The sequence below is a fragment of the Lontra canadensis genome, unplaced genomic scaffold (assembly GCF_010015895.1).
Source record: "Lontra canadensis isolate GAN:19392208 unplaced genomic scaffold, GSC_riverotter_1.0 scaffold30, whole genome shotgun sequence".
NCBI lineage: Eukaryota > Metazoa > Chordata > Mammalia > Carnivora > Mustelidae > Lontra > Lontra canadensis.
In genome coordinates, this window is record NW_022631024.1 from 1,749,245 (window position 1) to 1,754,727 (window position 5,483).

The following is a 5,483-nucleotide window of genomic DNA, read 5'->3' on the forward strand; positions in this document are numbered from 1 at the left end:
TGGAAGGTCTAGTCAGTGCAATAAGACAAGAAAAAAATAAAAAGGATGCCAATCAGAAAGAAGGAAATGAAACTGTCCCTGGTTACAGAAGACATAATTGCTTATGTAGAAGATCCCAAGGAATCTTCAGAAAAATCCTGGAATTAATTAGTGAGCTCACCGAGGTCACAGGTTCTACGGTTAAAAAAAAAAAAAATGCTAATCAAGTGCGTTTCTTTTTTCTTAAATATTTATTTATTTGTTTGCAAGAAAGCGAGCACAAGCAGGAGGGGCAGAGGGAGAGGAAGAGAGAACCTCCAGCAGATTCCACGCGGATCCCAGAGCTTGATGAGGGGCTCAATCTCACAATCTTGAGATCACAATCTGAGCTGAAACCAAGATTCAGATACTTAGGCGACTGCTCCACCCAAGTGTCTCAGTCAATTGCGTTTCTAAATATTAGCAGTAAACACGTGGACACCAAAATGTAAAATGCGATGCCACTTACAATTGCTCAAAACAAAATTAAATACTTAGGTATAAATATAACAAAACATATAGAAGACTTATATCCTGAAAACTTAAAATGCTAATAAAAGAAATCAAAGAAGATCTAAATATATGGAGAAACATATTATGTTCATGTTTTGAAAGACCCAACATTATATCAATTCTCCCCCAAACTGATATGAAATTTTGAAATTTCTATCAAAATCCCAATAAGATCTTATAGATATACACAGGACCTTTAAAAAATGTATCTGAACAGGCAAAGAAACTAGAATAGCTGAAACAATTTTGAAAAAGGAAGTGGAAGGAATCAATCTATCAAATTTCAAGACATAGCTGTGGTAATCAAGACCTCTATCAGACAAAAAACCTGTATCAAGAATATATAAAGTAGGGGCACCTGGGTGGCTCAGTGGGTTAAGCCTCTGCCTTCGGCTCAGGTCATGATCTCAGGGTCCTGGGATCGAGCCCCGCATCGGGCTCTCTGCTCAGCGGGGAGCCTGCTTCCCCCCTCTCTCTCTGCCTGCCTCTCTGCCTACTTGTGATCTCTGTCTGTCAAATAAGTAAATAAAATCTTAAAAAAATAAATAAAATAAAAATAAAAATAAAAATATTTTTTAAAAAGAATATACAAAGTGGAGCACCTGATTGGAGCAGCTGGTAGAGTATGCAACTCTTAATCTCAGGTCATGAGTTCAAGTCACATGTTGGGTGTGGAGCCTACTTAAAATTAAAAAAAGAATACAGAATATAGAATTCTCACAACTCATGTATAAAAGGGAAAAAACCCAACTTTTAAAATAAGCAAAGATTGAAACATGATTTCACAAAAGATGTATAAAGTGTCAGTGTACAAACATCATCAATCATCTGGGAAATGGAAATCAAAACCACAGTGAGATATCACTACGCATTCATTTTTTAGAAGTTTTTTTTTTACGATTTTATTTATTTATTTGACAGAGACACAGCGAGAGAGGGAACACAAGTAGGGGGAGTAGGAGAGGGAGAAGCAGGCTCTCTGCTGAGCAGGGAACCCCTACACATTCATTTTAATGGCCCAAATTTTAAACACTGATTATCAGTGAGAATGTGAAACCACTGAAACTCCCATGTTGCTGATGAGAATGTAAAATGCATAGCCACTATGGAAACAAGTTTAGCAGTTTTTTATACAGTTAACTCTTCACTTAAAATACAACCCAGAGAAGGGCGCCTTGGTGGCTCAGTTGTTAAGCTTCTGCCTTTGGCTCAGGTCATGATCCCAGGGTCCTGGGATGGAGGCCCACATGGAGCCCTACATCGAGTCCCGCATTGAGCCCCACATTGGGCTCTCTGCTCAGTGGGAAACCTGCTTCTCCCTCTCCCACTCCCCCTGCTTCTGTTCCCTCTCTCACTATCTGAGTCAAATAAATAAATAAAATCTTCAAAAAAAGAATACAACCCAGAGAAATGAACTCATGTGTCACATGAAGACTTGTACACAGACATTTATAGCAGCTTTAATTGTCATAACCCAAACTGGCAAAAATCCAAATGCCCAATAACTGGTGAGTGGATAAACAAATTGTGGTATATCCATACAATGAAGTACAACTCAGCAACAAAGAGAAATGAACTAGTGATACTAGCAACTACTTGAAGAAATTTCAAAATATTACGCCAACCAAAGAAATCAGACACAAAAGAGTATAATCTCTATTTGACCTCTTATATGAAATTCTGAAGAGACAAATCTAATTTCTGGTAACAAGAAATGGAAGAGTTTCAGTCTAGGACCGACTTTGAAGGGAGAGGGAAGAGGATGAATTGGAAAGGCCACAAGGAAGCTTTTTGGAATGATGGAAATGTTCTCCATCCTGACTGGAGCATGGGTCACACTAATCAAAATGTACACTTAAAATGAATACATTTTAATGTATGTAATTTATACACAAATTAGTTTTTGTTTAAATCAATAAAATTGATTTAAAAGAAACAATTCTCAGTCTTTGATGGATCAAAGAAGGAAATAGAGGAACTGAATATTATATTTAATTATGATAGATGAGAGAGAAAAATGAATAGAATATTCTATGCACACATTATTCTCAGAACAGTTTTTAAATTGATGATCTCATAGGTTACTAAGAAAAAAAAATTAATCCTATAGAAGTAGGATTTCACTGATACATTCATATACTGTAATGCAATAAAATAAGAAATGGATTGCAAAATAATAAATAAACATCACTTGGAAAATTAAAAATGCCCTCATAAATAAAGCTTAAGTCAAAAACAAAATAACATTGCAACTACAGGCTGGAAAATAATTATGATAACACTGTATCAAACTTATGAGATGCTAAGGTAATGCTCAGAGAATAATTCGTAACTTTTAATGTTATTTACTATGAAACAAAGAAGAATCAAAATAAATGAACTAAATGTTTCAGGAAGTAAAGAAGGGAAATTTTATGGATTTTCCTAAAGAAAAAGAAAAGAATTAACAAGGTTAAAGTTGATGAATTGGGAAAAAAGGAAACCAAGAGTTAATAAAGCCTACATTTGGTTTTAAAATATAGTAACAATAAGACAAAGTTCTGGCAAAACTAATCAAGGACTAGAGAGAGATAAGAAAGAAAAGCTAAATTAACATTATTTGGGTGATGTCAATGAAAATGGCAAGGCAAGGACATCCAGAAATTCACTCCTTCATAAAAATAATGAGAGAACTGGCAAAAGTGGTCAGAACCAATTTTTTTCAGAACTCTGGAAATTCACCAAAGGCTTGCAATTATGTGGGAAGTGTTTGTTCGAGAAAAACAGCTGAATCCCAGTAAGAACAGAAAACTTAGTGGCATTTAAATTGCTTTAATCTGATCTTCCATTCTCCAGCTCTGCAGTAGTCTTGAAAACTAACAGACTACCTTTGGGATAAAAACCAGTAGCCTGATGGCTAAAGATGGAGCAGAGCAGTACTATACCTACTTCAAAGCCTGTTCCCACTCACTTTTCATGATCTGCCCCATCTGGTGAGTGCTTGGAAAAGTCCATGTTCAGGACTGTCTTTGACCTGATTCAGTGCTTGCCCCATGCAAGAAATCTCTTCCCTAGAGGTGTTTGTCAAAAACAATTACAGGCAATTTTTTAACTTTCTGGCTCCCCGAGGTGGTGGAAAATAGCTGGACCAAACAAAAACAAAACAAAAAAAGCTTAATAAAAGAACCTGGGGAATGAGTTATGTGTTGGGCTTTGAAAAATCTCTGACACATTAAAATTTCAGCTGCCTTGGGCCATCTGGGTGGCTCAGTGGGTTAGGCCTCTGCCTTCAGCTCAGGTCATGATCTTAGAGTCCTGGGATGGAGCCCCGCATTGGGCTCTCTGCTCAGCAGGGAGCCTGCATCCCCCTCCCCTCTGCCTACTTGTGATCTCTCTCTCTCTCTCACTGTCAAATAAATAAATAAAATCTTTAAAAAAAAAATTTCAGCTACTTTTTTTTTTTCCTTCAGAAATTCACAAGCTGATCCTAAAATTCACATGAAAAAAAAAAGGGACTAAGAATAGCCAAAACAACCTTGAAAAGGAAAAACAAAGTTGGAAGCCTCCTACTTTCCAATTTTAAAACTGAGGACAAAGCTGCAGTAATCAAGACATCATGGTAGTGGCATCAGGAGAGACATATAGATCAGTGGTATAGAATTGAGAGTCCAGAAATAAATCCATACACCTATAGTCAACTGGTTTCCCACAGGGTGCTGAGAAACATCAATGAGGAACAAATGGTCTTTTTTTTTTTTAAGATTATTTTATTTATTATTTGACAGAGAGAGAGATCACAAGCAGGCAGAGAGGCAGGCAGAGAGAGAGAGAGGAGGAGGAGGCAGGCTCCCTGCTGAGCAGAGAGCCCGATGCAGGGCTTGATCCCAGGACCCTGAGATCATGACTGGAGCCGAAGGCAGAGGCTTAACCCACTGAGCCACCCAGGCGCCCCCAAATAGTCTTTTCAATAAATTATCCAGGCATAAGTGGCTGTCCACATCCATAAGAATAAAGTTGGAGCCCTACTTCATACCATATAGTTCTACTTCACAAAGTGGATCACAGGTAAAACAGACTAAAATTAGAAAACTCTTAGAAGAAAACTAAGTTTCAATTGCTGTGATTTTTAATTAAGCATAATTTTCTTAGATAGAACATCTAAATCTCAAGCAACCAAAGGGGAAAAAAAAATCAATAAATTTTATCAAAATTTAAAAGTTCATCTTTTGCTCAGGCCCATGGTTCCAGCAGGATGGGCAAGTGTCAAGGTATTTGTACTGCCAAGAAGCTCTGTGGCCACCAATGAGGTCAGAAGTATCATGATAAACAGTACAAGAAAGCCCATTTGGGCCCAGCCCTGAAGACCAACCCTTTTGAAGGCACTTCCCATACAAAGGGAATTGTACTGGAAAAAAATAGGGGTAAAGCCAAACAGATTCTGCCATCAGGAAATGTGTCGGGGTCCAGCTAACCAAGAGTGGCAAAAAAAATCACAGCCTTTGTACTCAATGATGGTTGTTTGAATTTTAGTGAGGAAAATGATGAAGTTCTGGTTGCTGGATTTGATCGCAAAGGTCAGGCTGTAGGTGACGTTCCTGGAGTTCACTTTAAGGTTGTCAAAGTAGCCAACGTTTCTCTTGGCCTTGAACAAAGGCAAGAAAGAAAGACCAAGATCATAAGTTTTGATGGTGAAAACAGGTTAGTTAATTAGAAAACAGGTTAATCAATTTTCATATTCCAAAATATTTCTTCAACTTGTATGCTTTGAAAGACACTATCAAGAAATTGAAAAGGCAACCCACAAGATGGAAGAACATATTTGCAAATCATATGATAATCATGTATCTGATAATGGCCTTGTATCAGAAAATATAAAGAATTTCTACAACTTAACAATAAAAAGGCAAGGTACCTAGTTGGCTCAGTTGGTGGAGCGTGCAACTCTTGGTCTCCGGTTTTAAGTTCAGGCCACA

The 5,483-nt window shown here is 37.4% G+C and overlaps 1 pseudogene; it reads left to right on the plus strand.

Moving 5' to 3' along the window:
* The first annotated feature begins 4,762 nt into the window (after positions 1–4,762).
* Positions 4,763–5,189, plus strand: LOC116872828 (annotated as a pseudogene).
* Positions 5,190–5,483: the final 294 nt, after the last annotated feature.